Source organism: Cnephaeus nilssonii (genome assembly GCF_951640355.1).
Source record: "Cnephaeus nilssonii genome assembly, chromosome: 11".
Lineage (NCBI taxonomy): Eukaryota > Metazoa > Chordata > Mammalia > Chiroptera > Vespertilionidae > Cnephaeus > Cnephaeus nilssonii.
The window spans coordinates 16,622,208-16,641,460 of NC_137082.1; the positions used below are offsets into that span (position 1 = coordinate 16,622,208).

The 19,253-nt window shown below is 45.2% G+C and overlaps 1 protein-coding gene across 4 annotated transcripts in view; it reads right to left on the reverse strand.

The window, feature by feature from the left end:
* Positions 1-19,253, reverse strand: part of RIN2 (Ras and Rab interactor 2) — a 207,329-nt gene that overhangs the window by 164,116 nt on the left and 23,960 nt on the right. For all 4 annotated transcript variants that reach the window (XM_079783496.1, XM_079783504.1, XM_079783501.1 and 1 more), the window contains exon 2: positions 3,747-3,872. The gene's annotated coding sequence lies outside the window, so the exon portion shown is untranslated. The remainder of the gene's footprint in view (positions 1-3,746; positions 3,873-19,253) is intronic.

Sequence of the window (19,253 nt, forward strand, 5' to 3'; positions counted from 1 at the left end):
GAGAGAGACAGAGAGAGAGAGAGAGAAAAAGGGAGAGAGAAACATCAATGATGGAAGAAAATCACTGATTGGCTGCCTCCTGTATGCCCTATACTAGGGATGGAGCCCACAACCCAAGCATGTGCCCTGACTGGGAATCGAACCATGACCTCCTGGTTCATAGGTCGACACTCAACCACTGAGCCACGCCAGCCGGGCTCTAACCACTTTCTAGAAGATGTCGAAACCACCTTTCCGCATGTACAGTTGGTCAAGATTTGGTGGATACATGACCTTCCTGGGGTGGTGGTAACGAGCGACATGGCCATCTTGCCCCCACAGCCCACAGGCACAAAGGTAGTTGCCAAGCAACTGGACAGAGGAGGAAATAACCCCATCCTGACATGGAAAGTTCCACTCCAGAACCCCTTGCAAGACCACCTTTTTCACAAGCCTGCTTTCCCACACAAGCCCACCTTGTCCCCAGCTTATAAAAGTAGCCAAGCAAACCCAGCCCCTGAGTTTGGAGGACCTTCCTTTCCTCTGTGCTGCCTCCCTTGTGCTCAAGCATAAGCTTAATAAAATCTGTCTGGAAGTTTCTCTGGGTTTTCTCTCAATTTCCATCTTGTGGGACCCAAGAACCCCAACACCAGTGACGCTTGGGTCTGATGGGCAGAGGACTAGGCTTGCTCAGACACTATCAGAACACTCCTTGGGGTACTGTGAACTAGGGCGCTCAAATCTGGCCTCTGGCGGGCCTCATCACTTCTCTACTCTGTGTCCATCTCAGTGTCTTGTTCTCTTTTCTCAATCCAGTTCGTTTTCTCTTGTTATAAATCATGCAAATGGTTTCCTTTCCACAGTCTCCATTGTAATGTTAGTTCCCTCAGCACACGTTTGCATTTCACTTGGTGTTGTAGGTTGCAGAGATGGCCACAGTTCTCCACCCTCCCTGAATGCCTGCTCTTTGCAAGATGGCTTTGCAACTCTCCCCATCAAGGCCTCCTTCTCAGAGAGATTAGTCTATATCAATAGAGAGGAGTCCATTTCTCATCTCGAATCTGGACTGGCCTGTGACCTGCTTTGGGCCAACAGAATGTGGCAGAAGTGGCCTTGTGTTATTCTCAAGCTTAAGCCTCAGGAAGCCATGCATGTTCACTTTGCTGGGGCCCTGACTAACCTGCTGACGGATGAGAGACACGTAGAGGTAGGGAGCCATCCCACTGAGGCCATCCTCGACCAGTCAGCTCCCAGTCAACCTGGAAGCTGACTGAAGACTCGACAGGCAGCCCAGCTGACCTAGCTAGACCGGCTGAGCCCAGTCCGAACTGCCCACCTACAGAATCATGAACGAAATAAATGGCTTATTATTTGAAGCTACTAAGGTTTGGAGTGGTTTGTTAGGCAGCAAAAGCTAACTGGTAGATTAGGCAATAAAAATATAATTAAGGAATTATACTTATCTAACAGTTTGCCTGCAATTTTTTATCCTTCTCAATTTAAAAAAAAAATCCTCATATTCTAGTCCTTGCTGCTGTAGCCATTATTGGAGCCTTATACCTACTAAGCATAGGGAAAGTACTGGACATTCTAGACAATGTAAAGAGTTGTTCAGAGTTCTCAAGCAGCTGCCATGACAGGCACACACATACATAAATACAAGGTGAAAGACAAGTGCCACCAGTCCTATGGCAAAGGCTGACCAGAATGTATGCAGAAGTTACATATGCCATATTTTAACATTCATATCAAAGTCCATTCTCCAATTTCACATCTGAAAATATTTTCCACTTGGATAACAACCTAGTGAAAAGTGGTGTCTCAGAGCCCTGCCAGTTCCTGGTATTGTTTAGTTTACTGTTGCATTTTATTGAAGTTACTTATTTATAAAAGTCACACACAAAGATGTTTTATCTAACAGGAAAGATAGAGGAAGTGAAGAAGAAACCTCTGGCCTCCAAAGACAAACCTGTAGCACCAAGGTAAGTCTCATGCCCAGAATTTTGCACTTCTTATCATCATCATCCTCAAAAAAAAAAAAAAAAATCACTTACAATGCTCTTTGGTATTTACTTAACTGGCATTTATTCACTGTCTACCACAGGTTGGAGTTTGTGCTATAAGAAATGAGGGACATGAGACATAGGCCAAGCCCTGACCTCAAGGAGCCTGAAGTCAAACAAAAAATAGAAACATTGATGATATAGAAACATTCAATTCACAAATGATTATTACTTTACATGATATGAAAAAAAAAAATCTCATGTAACCCAAGCAGAAACCACAGAATCTAAACTCATGGAGAGAGGGCAGATGGCTTCCTGAGAGAATAGCATGTTTAAACCAATACCAACAACATTGATCTAGGGTTCAAAGTAAGGAAACAGACTCCCAACACACTATGCAAAGTTATTTCTCCAAAGTTACTCTCTTGTCCCCAAATGGGTTTGCTTTCTCTAAGAACAGTTATGTCTGAAGGGCAGGAAAGTCCCCAGCTCCTGGTCCAGAAGGAGGGAGCAGTTGGGGCAGGGGTGGAGCTCACAAGTTTGGCGTCAGGGAGCCCTAAGTTCAAATCCCATCTCATTGTGTGGCCTTGGGTAAGTCACTTCATCTTATTTGTAAATGAGTGTATGACATCTACCTTAGGTGGTGCTGTATCGGGTCTCAATGAGATCACTCAAAACAATGACAATGTTTATTTTGCTCCTGAATCTGCTGTGGAGGCAGGGCTCAGCAGGATGATTCATCAAGGCCAGTTTGTCCCAGCTCTACTCAGCTTCAATGGGAGCAGCTCCAAGGCTGGGGCTGGAGCCTTCCAAAGCTGCACTCACAGGTCAGTGGTGTTTAGGTGGGGTTGCCGGCTGGAATATCTCCCCATGGCCTTTCTATGGAGCCTGGGCTTCCTCACATCATGGTAGCTGGTCTCAAAGGCAAGTGGCCCAAGAGAATGAGAGAGCCAGGTGGACACCATGTCACCTATGCTGATCTCCACTTTGAAGATACTAAGGTCACTCCTGCCCATTCTCTCTGTCAAGGCAGTCACTGAATCCCACACAGATTCCACCAAGAGAAGAAAAAGTAAACTTCCTGGCTTGAGGGGGTGTGAGAAGGTTCTGGAAGAGCAGCAATAATTCTGTGGCCATTTTTGAAAAATATGATCTGTCCTAGTGACCTATATTGATATCCCTTTCATGCTAATTCTCTTTCAATGTGGAGATCTTTGATTATATGAAAAAAAAAATAGATGAGAATTGGGGACGAGAGAAATGGTAAACAGGAAATATATGAGAAAGGGAGAAAGCGGAGTAAGGCTTTTACGTTGGGTTGGGGCCCCACCATCATGACTGTCCTCTCTCAGTAACTGACCAGGTTGCTCGTGCCCCCCTGGTATCCCCCCATCTAGGATGTGGGCAACAGCAGTGCCTATTTCATGGTGCTATTGTGATAGTTCAATGAATTAATCCATTAAAGTGCTTAGAGTGGTGCCAGGCACATAGTGCTCCGTACATGTGAGCAGTTATATTTTATGTTCTTGGGGCTCCCGAGCTCTCCTGATCTTGGCGTGGCCCTGTGGTCAATGCATTATGAACTGAATCCTTCAGATAACCTGGAAACAGGTACACACATCCGGCCCTCTGACGGGGGGAGTTACACCCACACCAACACAACCAAGCTAGAGCACACAATATTCCCATCCTGCTGAAGCACTTGGCAATGAAAAGCAATTGTTGGTTGGCACACACTGGGTTTTATAATTTGTTACATACCCTTCACAGCAGCATTCCTTCTCGTCTCCCAATTTAGTCCAGCTCCAACCTCCCCAACATCGTAAAGGACTTGCACATTTTATCTTTTCCAGTAGAAGTTCAGAAGTCTGGATCTCTTGTGTCCATCTACAACACAAAGAATCAATTATTTAGAGTTTCTTATGCATTAAAAAAAAATACTATGAACACCACACAGAGGACTTGCCTCTTCACTTGGCCCTGGAACAGGAGCGCAGTGAATGGCTTTCCATCCTATTCTGATCCCCCATCCCGACCTCTGGGCCAGCTGACTGAAGAGGGACCTTCTTTACCAGAATGTTCTCTAAATCCCTATGCCAATACTCAGATTTCTAAAACTCCAAATAGTCTCCCACTTAAAAAAAAAGAAAGGTACTAATCAGCAATGATTAGTCAGTCAATTCGTATTTTCAATCAATTAAGTGACAATTTGTGTATCCCTTTACCCCTTGCATCAAATTAGGTCATACAAATTTAAACAGCCCTGCAATCTTCTAATCTAAGATTTAGAGATAGAAATAACCTGAATATTAAATTCTAAAAGATCCCCTATTTCATTATTTTTGCATCAATTCCATGCCTTTTCAAAATCCAGTACATAAATGCAGTCATCTAACTTGCAAACAAGCAGAAAACCAAGCACAAGTATCAAATCAAAGCTGAAGTTCCTTTGATGATCATCACTAATACCAGGATCCTTGTCAGAGGTGAGCACTGTTATAACGTGGGATTATATCTTCACAGATCTGTGCATTCAAATATTCAATATCTCTCCCTCAATGGGTGTGGTTCTTTTCTAAAGAAATATTTAATGTGTGTCATCCTGCACCTTGTTTGTTTCATTCTCAGGGTGTCTTATCACACATCCCTACATCAGGATAAGATGATGATCTCATTTTAAAAAAAACCCTGATTAATATTTCACAATCTCAACTCCTCCATCAGGCCATATAACTGCACTCTGACTTCCTCCCTTGCTTTCCTCCCTGGCTGGTGTTACACACATTCCATCCCTTCCTTCATCCTCTAGATATAAATTTCTGGCCTAGAATATCCTCCCTGCCCCTCTGTAATTGAGATTAGCTCTCAGGCCCAGAGGCAACATACTTGGGCTTGAATCCCAGTTGAGAATTTCAGAAAAAGTACTTAATTTTTACTCACTTGGATTCCCTATATATTAAGTAGGATGACTGTAACAGCACCTACCTCAAAGGGTTATTCTAAGGATCAAATAAAATAATCCATAGAAAGCATAGTCCCACTACAGGGTACTTACTAAATGCTCAATAAATCACCAACATCAGTCACTGTCGTCGTCATCATCATCATCATCATCATCATCACCTTTTTTTTTTTTTTTGGTAATAATTTAAATCCTGCTGTCTTCTTAATTCAGATTTCCCCCTGAATTTCTACTTCACATGTAGATAGGAATACTAAAAATGATCCCAATAAACTTTAAGTTCCATTTACTTCACAACGTCTTCTCATCTTTGCTCTCTGGACTCAGGATGAGCCGCAGTCGCGCAGAGCAAATGAAGCCAGGAGCAAAGGAAGGCTCTCCTCCTAAGGTATAAAAATTGTAGTGCTTCCTCCATTACATTGTTTACATTATCCTATTAAATACACATCCACAAATAAAATAACTAAATATCTTATTCTCATGAACCTGTACAATGATACCAAGCAAATTTATAAATTAACTAAGAACAAAAATGTAAACACTACAATGACAAGTAACAAGAGGGGTCCAAGATGGTGGCGGAGTATTTGGAAGTTACACTCACCTCCTCCCAGGTCCAAACTGGAAGTAAAACTAAACTGTAGAACAATCAACCTGAATAACCACTGAAAACTAGCTGAACAGAGTCTTATACACTAGGATTTTCCAAAGAAGCACATCCAGGCGGTAAGAAGGGCAGAGACGTGATAAAAGCTGGCCCCGCACACATACGTGGCCATTAAAAAACCAAAGAAATATCTCGCCTTACGGGTCTCCCCTGAGGAGTGAGGGGTCTCAACACCCAGAGCACCAGAGCCAGGAAGAGTAGTCCACTAATATCTGGCTATAAAAATCAGCGGGGAGCCCTAGCTGGTTTGGCTCAGTGGACAGAGCGTCGGCCCTGGGACTGAAGGGTTCCAGGTTCCATTCCGGTCAAGGGCACTTACCTTGGCTGCAGGCTGGATCCCGGCCCCATCCAATGGACGCAACCAATCTATCTGTCTCTCTCACATGGAGGTTTCTCTCTGTCTCTCCCCCTTCCTTCTACTCTCTCTAAAAATCAACGGGGGGAAAAATACATCCTAGGGTGAGGATTAACAAAAAAACAAACAAACAAAATCAGCCAGGATTCTGTCCACCAGGTGGAGACTAGAATCCACTAGAAACCCAGGTGCCCTCTTAAAGGGGGCAGCGCACAAAATCTCATTCCTGGCCAGTCACCCTGGGCTCCAGCAGGGGGCTGGTGGTTTGAAGTGGACTGGAGTTGTGGGAAGGACTGTGTTGTGTGGCTCCGAGGAGAGAGGAGAAGAGAAAGCTGCCACGGTGCCTGTGCTGAGTCCCAATCCCACACTGCCCACAGACTGGACCCAGGACTCCCTCCCATACTGCAACATCCTGGAGAAATGCAATAACCCCACCCTCTCAACTCCCTGTCTACTCCCCATGCCCCGCCCTACGGAGCTCACCCTGCCCAGGAATCAGCTGCTTGGGTCCCTGGTGAAGACTTTCTTGGAGGAGCTTGGAGGGTGAACTCAGGGGTTGTCACAGACTGCATTATGTGGCTCTAAGGTGGGGGCCACTCCCCTTATGCCCCGAGGGCCTCTGTTTCCGGAGAGATTCACTAGCCCCATACTCCTGACTCTGCCCCCTGGGGCCCTGACGTGTGCTTGCACAGCAGAGGAGTCAGCGGGCTGTGGTCAGCTTGGGCCCTTGGGAAAGACTCTCCTTGAAGGCTATCAGGAGGTCCCAGCAGATCAGTGAGAGGCTGAGTTGTGTGTCTCTAGGGCAGAAGCCGTTTTTTCCCTTGCACGTCCATCCAGTTCCTGTGCGGCGTCCTCCCTTACACGGCCCATTTTTGGTCTGTTTGGACCTGATGAGCGCTGATGCCCTCATCCCGATGACTCCCTGAGACCCTGCCACACCACAAAGGTCTGAGGACACCCTGCAAGTGGCAGCTGGCCTTTGTGTACTCGGAGAATTTTGCTGAGCGGCTTCAGTCCCAGCACTGGTGCAGGTTGAACCTGTATCAGTTTGGTGAACAACACTCGCCCCTACCGGGAGACTCACTGAGAACCTACCTCATGCAAATGGCCCTACTAGCCAAAGCAACCTATAGATTCAGTGGAATTCCATCAAGATACCAATGGCGTATTTCACAGAACCAGAACAAGTAATCCAAAAATGTATATGGAACCACCAAAAACCCCGAATAGGTTCAGCAACATTGAGAAAGAAGAACAAAGTTGGTTTCACACTACCTGATATCAAACTATACTACAAGGCCATAATCATCAAAACAGCATGGCACGGGCATTAAAACAGACATACAGATCAATGGAACAGAATAGAGAGCCTAGAAATAAACCCACACCTATATGGTCAATTAATATTTGACAACGGAGGCAAGAGAATATACAATGATGTAAAGACAGTCTATTCAATATCTGGTGTTGGAAAACTTGGACAGATACATGCCAAAAATGAAACTAGACCACCTTCTTATACCATATACAAGAATAAACTCAAAATGGATTAAAGACTTAAATGTAGGACTCCTACAAGAAAACATAGGCAGTAAAATCTCTGATATTTCTCTTCACAATATTATTTTTTCTGATATAGCTTCTTGGACAAGGGAAACAAAAGAAAAAATAAACAAATGGGAGTGAAACAAACTAAAAACAATTTGTACAGCAAAGGAAGCCATCAACTAAACAAAAAGACAACCTACTGAGAGGGAGAAAATATTCATCAATGGCACATCTAAAAAGAGTTAATATTCAAAATTTGTAATGCACTCATACTACTCAACATCAAAAAATAAACAATCCAATTAGAAAATGGGCAGAGGACCTGAACAGACACTTCTCCAAAGAGGACATACAGTAGCCAACAGACATATGAAAAGATGCGCAACTTCACTCATTGCCAGAGAAATGCAAATTAAAACCACAATGAGATATCACCTCACACCTGTCAGAATGGCTGTCATCAATAAATCCATAAACAACAAGTGTTGGCGAGGATGTGGAGAAACAGGAACCTTCATGCACTGTTGGTGGGAATGCAGACTGGTACAGCCACTGTGGAAAACATTAAGGCGGATCCTCCAAAAATTAAAAGTGGAACTGCCTTATGACCCAGCAATTTCACCTCTGGGTACATATATCTGAAGGAACCCAACACATTAATTCAAAAGAATATATGTACCCCTGTGTTCACTGCAGCACTGTTTATAATAGCCAGATATGGAAGCAACCCAAGTGCCCATCAATAGATGATTGGATAATGTAGAAGTGGTACATATATACAATGGAATATTACTCAGCCATAAAAAAGAATGAAATCTTACTATTTGCAACAACATGGGATGGACCTAGAGGATATTTTGCTAAATGAAACAAGTCAGTCAGAGAAAGACAAATACCATATGACTTAACTTGTATGTGGAATCCAAAGAACAAAATAAACAAATAAACAAAGCAGAAACAGAGCCATAGACACAGCGAGTGAACTGGTTGTTAGAGGGGGAGGGAATTGAGGGGCTGGGTGAAAAAAGTGAAAGAATTAAAAGTACAAACTCGCGGTTACAAAATAGTCATGGTGATGCAAAGTACAGCATAGGGAATATAGCCAATAATAATGTAATAACTATGTATGGGGCCAGGTGGTTCTAGAAACATCAGGGGGATCGCTGTGAGAAGTATATGATTATGTAACCACTGTGCTATACACCTGAAACTGATACAAAATAATGTTTTGTAAAAACTAAAAATAAAATGTTCTTTGAAAAAAAAATAGTGATGTCAAGGAAAAACCCATTGTGTCCCTTTCAAATGTCTCCATGAGACTGCTGAAAGATTCTTGAACATATTTACATTAAAAAGAAAAGATCTGTACTTTTATTTAGTATTCAACAGACTTTGTACATTTAACTATTTATAAATCCACAGCATTGTTTTTTTCTATTGTAAGAATATATTTTCCTCACCTCTCTAAAAATAATTAACAAAAAGGGCTGACAAATAGGAAAGAAAAAAGTAACAAGATTATTTAACAGATGATGATGTTGTATTGAAACTAAGTCACTCCTTGAAAATGAATATAGTGGAGTTGCATCCTCTGTGAGGAGAAGGCTAACGTAAGTGAATAAAGCAGGAGTTATCCTTAAGGTTAATCTGCTGTGTTGAGAGGCAGCCGCGGAAAGGCCACCTAGAAACAGGAGTCTGTGGTGTCCCACATCATGCGGACTCTGGGGCATTCACTCACTGAGTAGAATGGAAGGGCAGGTGGAATAGCTCACACAATTCAGATTATTCCCATCTCTGTTCGACTCCGAATACTCCCTCAACAATGCTCTATCTGAACTACTGTGCAGCTTTCATTCCTCCTCCCCACTGGGCCGCATTTGGTCTTCACTTGTGGCAAAGACACCGTCTATGTCCTCAGCCCCCTCTGCTCCTTCCTCGTATCCTGCAACAATTCCAATATGTGGGATGACTTGGTCCCAAGGCAAATTAAATAACCACAAACCAAAGGTGGGCACTGAAATTCCCTGGCAGAACTTGGCTACCAGGCTCACCTCTTCAGAGGCTCTCACCCCTGACTGCACACCTGAGAAGTTTTATGTGGCCCAGGCCACACTCAGATCAACCACAGCAAATGTCTGGGGGTGGGACCTTTGCAGCCCTGTTTTTCAAAGCCCACTGGGTGATTCCAGTTTGCAGTAAAGGTTGAGAACTACTGACCTAGGGATTAATGGCTTTAAAACTCTTGACTTCTGAGAATAATAATAATAATAATAATAAATACATTTCAGCCTGGCCAACGTGGCTCAGTGGTTGAGCATTGACCTATGAACCAAGAGGTCATGGTTTGATTCCCAGTCAGGGCACATGATGGGTTGCGAGCTCCATACCCAGTGTGTGGTGTGCAAGGAGGCAGCCAATCAATGATTCTCTCTCATCATTGATGTTTCTCTCTCTCTCCCTCTCCCTTCCTCTCTGAAATCAACAAAAATATATTTTAAAAAATACATTTCACATCATGACCCATACTCATACACACATAGACAAAACAAAAGCAAACATTTTAATAAGACAACACTTAACTCTTACTACTAGCTACGCATTCTCATGTTTTCCATTCCACTCACTTTTATTTAATGGGTGATAGTCCACTAGGGCGTCATGACCCACAGTTTGAAAAATACTGTTGTAGATGACCCAGAATATAGTGAAATGAATCTTATATAATAAAAGCCTAATATGCTAAGTGTCCGACTGTTTGACCGTTCAACCAGTCACTATGATGCGCACTGACCACCAGGGGGCAGACTCTCCGACTGAGAGGTAGCTTGCTGCTGGGGTCTGTCTGATCGGGACTGGGCATGATGGGCCAGACACGCCCTGGAGCCCTCCCGTGGCCCCTCCCCAGCCCCAATCGTGCACCTGCACCCTCTCACAATCTGGGACCCCTCGGGGGATGTCAGAGAGCTGGTTTTGGCCCCATCTCTGCAGGCCAGGCCAAGGGACCCCACCGGTGCACAAATCTGTGCAACAAGCCTCAGTTATTAAATATTATTCTTGAAATAAAAACATATTTCAAAAACTAAAGAGCATAAATGAATCCCAGAGAACAAGTCCATACTTACAGACGCCCACTTTGAACATCTTAAAATATACAGTATATATATACAGTATATAAAATATACAGTATATATGTGTGTGTGTGTGTGGATATATATATATATATATATATATATATATATATATATATATCCACACACACACACACACACACACACTGGAGGCCCGGTGCACGAAATTCGTGCATGGGGGGAAGAGGGGTGCCCCTCAGCCCAGCCTGCACCCTCTCCAATCTGGGACCCCTCGAGGGATGTCCAACTGCCTGTTTAGGCCCTGGAATTGGGCCTAAATGGGCAGTCGGACATCCTTCTCACAATCCAGGACAGCTGGCTCCCAACCGCTCGCCTGCCTGCCTGCCTGATTGCCCCTAACCGCTTCTGCCTGCCAGCCTGATCACCCCCTAATCACTCCCCTGCCAGCCTGATTGATGCCTAATTGCTCCCCTGCCGGCCCAATTGCCCCTAACTGCCCTTCCCTGCCAGCCTGGTCACCCCTAACTGTCCTCCCCTGCAGGCCTGGTCCCCCGCAACTGCCCTCCCCTGCAGGCCTGGTCCCCCCCAACTGCCCTCCCCTGCAGGCCTGGTTCCCCCCAACTGCCCTCCCCTGCAGGCCTGGTACCCCCCCAACTATCCTCCCCTGCCGGCCATCTTGTGGCAGCCATCTTTGTGTCCACATGGGGGTGGCCATCTTTGACCACATGGGGGCGGCCATCTTGTGTGTTGGAGTGATGGTCAATTTGCATATTACCTCTTTATTATATAGGACATATATACACATTGAGTGGCCAGATTATTATGATTTCTGAATGCATAATAATCTGGCTACTCAGTGTATATCCTATATAATAAAAGGCTAATATGCAAATTGTCCCCTCAACTAGGAGTTCAACCAGCAGGCAGGCCAGCCAATCGCCCATGTCCCCTCCTCCTGGCCAGGCTGGACAGACCCCACCCATGCATGCACCGGGCCTCTAACATACACACACACACACACACACACACACACACACACACACTGAGTGGACAGATTATTATGCATTCAGAGATCATAATAATCTGGCCACTCAGTGTGTGTGTGTGTGTGTGTGTGTGTGTGTGTATTTCAGAGAGGAAGGGAGAGGGAGCAATAGATTAAAACATCAATGATGAGAGAGAATCATGGATTGGCTGACTCCTACAGACCCCCTTCTGGGGATTGAGCCTACAACCCGGGCATGTGCCCTTCATCGAAATCGAACCTAGGACCCTTCAGTCCACGGGCCAATGCTCTAGCCACTGAGCCAAACCAGCTAGGGCTGAACATCTTTATTATACTCCCAAATCTTTCATTTTTACAAAAGGTCAAACTCATGTATACATTTCCTCTTGTGTGTACATATGATGTATGTTATGCTTTGCCCAGTAGCCATTATTTCCTATCTATATTATCACACAACATTTCATCTATTTGGATAATCCTTAAATGACTACATTGTAGACAGCACCCCCCGCCCCAGAGCTTGTTTCACTCTGTTGCTCAGGGGGTGCTGGTCTTACGTTTTGCTTTGTCCACGCACCATGGGCATCACACAGGATGGACCACAAAGCAAGCATCTGCACTAGTACTTGTGGACTGAGCTTTCACATCCTGGTACATAGTTCCAATTTGGATTTAACAAAATAGTACTCTAGGGAGGCTGATAAATATATCTGGCCTTCCAAAGAAACGGGTTTGCCTTCACTAGCAGTCTCTCAATAGTTACCATGCTTCTAACACCAGACTATAGTTCAAGCTATCCAGTGCTCTTACCACGTGGGAATAATAGAATTCAATATCGCTGCCAGCATCCAATTTTCACTAATGTTGCTGCAGTCGCATCCCTAAGTGTTCAAGACAAAGGGTTTTTTGAGCACCGTGGGAAAAACCCACCAGGCAAAATGTTATTAGTCCACTTCCAAGGAGGTTTTGACTTTGAAAAATACAATAACTAGCCAAACCCAAACCAACCAAAAGAGATGCTAAACTAAGCTTATATTTGACATGTATGGCATGCATATGTTATGAAATCTTACAGGCAGAAATTTAAAACACTGGCACCATACTGTCTTTATGTAAGAAAAACGTAATTGTATAGGAGAGAGGGAAGCGGACGGACGGATGGAGGCTTCCCTTTGGCTGGGGCGAAGCAGCTGGAACGACTTGGGATGCGTCCGACCTTGTGGACTGGACGCACAGCATGTGGGCACAAGCATTTCCTCGGCGAAGGGCATCTGTTTTCAATTTGGTTATTAAACTTCAACGTGGTTATTTTCCTAAGAGAAATGCAGATTGATTTCAAGCGTACTGGTTTCTGAGCAGACTGAAAATCTCTTCAGGGTATATCACAGGGTTTCTGACCTTCACAATTTTAAATTATCGTGCGTTTTCATTTAATTCCTCTATGGAGGAAAACTAATGTATGGGAGGTGTCATGATTACAGCTGTTCATTAATTACACAAATACTGCTTGGGCATCTATTAGATGCAATGTGCTTTGAGAAATACTGAGTCACTTTTCAGGGGAGATTCTGGAGCCCTTACACAATATTTAAAACCCCTCAAGGTGAAATCAGCTTGAAGACAACAGGATGCCAACCGATTTACCAACCTTAGTATAAGTGTTAAAAGAAAACATTGTTCCACAATCTCACTAACTTAGGAAATGGGGAGTTACAAGGATTAAAACAGGTTTCTTTGTTGCAAGATTTCTAAAGCCTCTCTGTGACTATGATCCAGAAGGTTTACAGTATGTCCAGTATCTTCTAAAATTCGGGAAGGCAACCGATCAATGTTTCTCTCTCTCTCCCTTGCCCTCTCTCAATGAGCATGTCCTCGGGTGAGGGTTAAGAAAAAAGAGCGTCTGCACCAAAAGCCCAAGCTGGCCACAGATGACTCCTCTGCAGGTCATGAGCTTGACAGTGTGGGGCCATGGAGGGTTAGGAGGGTGGGGCTAGTGGATCTGTGTGTGTGTGTGTGTGTGGGAGGGGGGAGGGGTCAGGGCAGATCTGGGAGTGGGAAGGTGGAAGAAATGGACCTTGCCTCAGAGCCACGCAATTCAATCTCTGACATCCCAAGTTCATGCTCAAGAGCCCTCCAGGAAAGTCTACATCAGGGGCCCAGGCTGCTGACTCCTCAGCAGGACGTGAGCTCCACAGGGTAGGGTGGAAAGGAGTCGAGGGTGGGGCTAATGTGGTCCTCCAGGATGATGCTCTATGGAGAGGTGGCGTCTGCAGGAAGTTTAGGGAGAGGGACTCAGCACAGGAACTCTGGTAGCTATCTCCCGGGAGCCATGCAGCCCAGTCTGTCCTCACACAACTCCAGTCCTCTCTAATCTGCTCTCCCTCTGCTGGAGGCCAGGGTGAGCTGCCATGGATGAGATTTTGTGGGCTGTCGCTTTAAAAGAGTATCTGGGTTTCCAGCAGACTCCAGTCTCTCCCTAGTGGGCAGAATCCATACCGATTTTCACAGCCAGATGTTATATGGGCTGCTCTTTCCATACTGGTGCTCCAGGCTGGGGAGCTCTGTGTGGGGTTGATACCTCTACTGCTGTGATATCGCTGAGGATTCTTAACAGCTATACATGGGTGCGAGGCCAGCCCTTTTCCTGTCTCCACCTTTCCTACCAGTTTCGATACGGCTTCCTCTGTAAACCCTTGGTTGTAAGACTTTTGTTCAGTTAATCTTCAGTTGGTTATTCAGGCTGAAAGTTCTCTATTTTAGTTGTAATTCCAGTTTGGACCTGGGAGGAGTTGAGTGTGACTGCTACCTACTACACTGCCATCTCTGATCTTCCTAATCTCCTCTTCTGAGTCCAGCCAACTTTCCTTTCACATCTTCCTGGGTTTATCCATTTTAGTTTTAATTTTTTGAAATGTTGATTCAAGATTATATATATGAAAATGTTTATCTCAGGATACTTAAATAATTAATGTTGGGGCACTATATTTCCATTTTCTTCCACTTTGGTGTGTGTGTGTGTGTGTGTGTGTGTGTGTGTCTATGTGTGTATGTGTGTGTATTTAGAGGGTGTGAGGTGAGGCCTGGTTGGTAGAGCATCAACCCATGAAACAGGAGGTCATGGTTCCATTCCTGGTCAGGGCCCTTGCCGGGTTGCAGGCTAGATCCCCTGTGGGGGGCATACAGGAGGTAGCCGATCAATGATTCTCTTTCATCATTGATGTTTCTATCCCTCTCTCCCTCTCCCTTCCTCTCTCTGAAATCAATAAAAACCTATTGATTGGGGTGGGGGGTGAGAATATTCAAATCTTGAAATTTTTGACTTTCAAACTTTGTTTTCTTCTGATTAAAGTGATGCTTGCATGTTGTCTGTCACTTTCTGCTCCATTTACAATAGATTTTCTTTTCTGGACAGAAGAGGGTCAGGGCTTGAAGTGGCTAACTAGGTTTCTGATTCAATCGCACCCTCTACTGTTGATATGGTGAAGTGCAGTCTATTGGCTTCTTGGAGGAAGGGTGTCCCTGTGATTTTGTGTTTCTTTTCTCTCTGCAGGACGCTTAATTTTTATCCTTTTCGCCATTCTTTCTCCACATTGCCCAGTCTCCCAGAGGCAAGTGCCCTTCCAAATTTCTCCATCTTGAAACCCGTCTTTCTGAAGACTGTTTCCCTGGGTCCCGCACACATTCAAGTATTTCCACTGGGGACAGGCTGTGTCTTTCCAGGGGGGATGTCTAGGTTGGTCACCAGGCTCCCTGCACTCTTGTCCTTTTCTCCACGTATCCTCTGTGGTCCCCGGAGCCACCTGGCCGGACCTGAGTGTTTATTCCGCTCCTTATAAGTAACTTGAAGTTTGTGGGACTGTCTCCTACTAATACTGTGGGTGATTTTAATTTGCTCTATTTGTTGACTTGGGTGACTGTTTTTGGAAGTTACGTGAAGAGTTTTGGATCTAAGAAGCCACCATTATTCCAGTGAAACTCAGAGAGCTCTCTATGTGTTTAAATAATAAAGCCATTTACTGCTTTTTACTCATTTATCCATTTCCCTCAAACCTGTTTACTCTTCGCAATACAGAAATGTCTCGGTGCAGCTATCTATATAACTTTAAACAAGGAACTCTTTGTAATAACACACACACCCAAGTGTTTAGAATACTTAAATAACATCAGCCATCACCAGAACTTGCCCTGAATATCAGCAAAAGGCAGAGCACCTGAGAGCATCTGCCACCTGGGATGAAATCGTAGGTACTGTAAGTTACCGGAAAGCCGCATGTGATTCAAGTTGCCCCGGGATAACAGCCTCTGCCTAAATTCCGTAATTTCCGGAGACGGCGCGGACAGCGCTCTCCTGGCCCCGGGTGCCACCCTGCTCAGACACTCGTGGTTTTTGAACATTTCTCGGACTGTGGGCGCAGGCTCTTTCCAGGAGCCAAACGGGTCTGAGGTGAGGAATGAATCCCCACCCCAAAGGCCTCATGCAGGGCTGTGAGAGGGGGCACAGGAGTACCTGGCCCTCCCTCCCCGGCCCTCCAGCAGGGTAACTGAGTCGGTGTTTACACTGAGGCTGAGTGAGCTCTCGTCCATAGGGTGCATCAGCGGCCTCCCTTCCCTGACTCCCCTCCCACTCCCCTCAGGGTTTCCTGGGATCCCACCGCTTGCCCCATAAAGGGACTTACTCACACGTGACTCTTTGCTCAGGGCCTGCTTCTGAGGGAACCTAGACGAAGCCTCCGGAGCATCCCCCAGGGAGAGAGCCCCCAAACAGGTCACCAATCCGCACAGGACGAGGAGGAGAGGGGTCTTGGACGTCACACCATGGGTCCAGGGAAGCTCATGAGAAGATCCTAATGGCAGTGTGTGGAGCAGAGTCTACAGTTAGTTTCCTCTGTTCCCAGGGCCACTCTTGTGACCAGGGCCAAGAATTTAAAGGGGCAGCGGTGAGGAGGAGCCTCTGCATTCCATGACAAAGGCCTGTGTACACAGTAACGTCTCGTCTCTGTAAATACTTGTGGAATGAATGAATGAGAAGGAATTACGTTGGAGAAAACCACATTAACATAAACTCTGCTATAAGCACTCAGGTTTTTCCAGTTAACACTCTAATCTCATGGAAATATTTGTTACCGTATGATGTGATAGACAGATAAGAACACCAGAATGAGCTGGAGCTGAATTCTTCAGAAGTCCTTCTGCTGCCACCGTGGGGGCTCGAGAAAACCAACCATGGGGGAGGTCGCATGTAGAAGGAGCAATCATGTGTGGAGAGGTGAAATGGCGGAAGTTCATGTCACCATCCCCTCATTTTGCCATAAATCTAGAGGGCACCCCAGGTGCCCCTCAGATACAGGTGGGAGCTGCCGTCCCAGGACCCCATGGTGCAGGGGTCCCACCCAATACTTGTGGAGTGGCCGTGAAGAAATATGTCTGTGCAGCAGACAGGGACTACCCTAATGATGAAGGCAAGGACAGCCAACAGGGATTGACTTCAGAAGCCAGGTTCTCGATGTGCTAAAAGAGGCCATGCAAAGCTCCTGCCTGCTATGAGCAAGGGAGGCGTTTAGAATGCAGGAGAAGAGATGAACATTTATAGGCAGAATTGCTGCTTTTTGACTTCTTGGAAAGATCAGTTAATCAAATCAACAGTTATTTTAAAACTTTGCTATTTTACAATAATCAGCATTTAAAAATGCATGTTTTGTCCTGGGCACTCGGTTAGAACAGGCAGGTTCCATCTGCCCCCTTCCCTCAAGGGGTTTAGTGAGAGAGACAGGCCAATCTAGTGTGACCAATCCACTCAATAATCTATTAACAATCCTCCTGTAGATATCTACTTTGTCTGCCCTCGCTGGTTTGGCTCAGTGGATAGAGCGTTGGCCTGCAGACTGAAGGGTCTTGGGTTTGATTCCAGTCAAGGGCACATGCACAGGTTGTGGGCTTGATCCCCACTGGGGGGCGTGTAGGAGGCAGGCGATCAATGATTCTCATCATTGATGTTTCTATCTCTCTCTCCTTCTCCCATCCTCTCTGAAATTGACAAAACAAATTAATAATAAAAATAAATAAATAAATATCTACTTTGTCTGATGTGGGCTTATGGGTTCTAGTCACGTGCAGCATCAAAATAAGGATTGGCTAATCATTTAGTCATTAAAACCTCAAAAAATTAAACAGGTTTTTATGAGGCTTTATTTAAAATGTGTTCTAAATCACCCTAACTCACCCTACCTTAGTAACCAGCTTATCAGGAGACATGCTGCATTATAAGTGCAATCACAGCTTTAAGGAAGATTGCCCAAGATGAGCACCTGCAGCACCTTCTCTGGAAAAAAGAAATCAAAATAGTACGTCACCGTTCTCTGTAGTCATTTGCCTCTTGTAAAAGCACAGTGCAGGGAATGCAGATAGAAGATTTTCCAGGACGATGCAACATTGCTGCCTTTCTAAACAGATCCCCAAAGCCAGGACACAAGTTTCCCCAATCTCCAGAAAGTCACCTATTGAAAGTCATGATCAGTATTCTCTCCTCTGACAATAACATAGCAAGTGATTCTACTTCACTACTTACAACGCGGCAGCCCCGGGGGCAGAGGCCATGGCTGCTCACCGAGCACACATATGCACCTTTTATTTCTGACATTCCTGCATGTGGGGAGAGCCTATGTGATTGGGTTCTGCCAGCTACCTATGGGTGGAAAGTGATGTCTGCCACCCTCAGGCATGACATTTAAACCCATCCCATACGTCCCCAGCTCCCTCTGTGTTCCAGGTGACTTGCTACAAGATGGAAACATCCTGGGTCCCTAAGTCTCCACCTGGAGAAGAGCCGTCCAACCCACATCAGCCAGACATGCACCTTTATGTGTTAAACTCCTGAAAGTTTGGGGTTCATTGGTTAACAAATGCCACCACCTGGTCAGGCTGCAGCCACTCTCCCATCTCCCCATTACTAGGAAAGAAAATGGACAAAGACCCTGCTCCCCATTGGAGACTTCTATTATTGTCCTTACTGCACGTGAGAATCACAAGAACAAATACTGAGTGCATACCACAAGCATCACACATGCAAAACTCTCCTAATGCTCTCCTTTGTGGCGGGCTCTCCTCTTCCCCACTCCACATGTGAAGAATCTGAGTCTCAGGGAGGTGAAGTGATTTGCCTAGCTATCCACTGCCAGGAGGCAGAGGCTACAGCTCTGGAACACAAGCTGAGTCACTGCACTGCACTGCCTCTCCCAGGCCTTTGGTTTCAGCACCAGCCATCTCGGGGAGCACTGCACACTTGGACTAACACTTTTGAATCACAGTGGTCTCCTCAAGAGAGACTCAGGACACCCCGAGTTCCGAGGATGGCAGGTCATGTGATGTCTCAGCAGAGAATGAAACTGTCTCCCACTATGACTGTATGTTTAGGGAGGTACTGCCTCTTCAGAACGCATAAATTCATGACTATTATGGGAAGCTGTCTGCAAAAACAGTTCTAGGTCATGACCGCTTCCATGTCATTTTAATTTATAAATGCCTAATTTAATAACCTTGCATTTAACAAAATTTTAGGCATATGCAGCCTTAAACTTATATAATTATCCACATTTAAAAAAGAGAAAGAAAAAGGCAGCCCTGGCAGGTGTGGCTCAGTTGGTT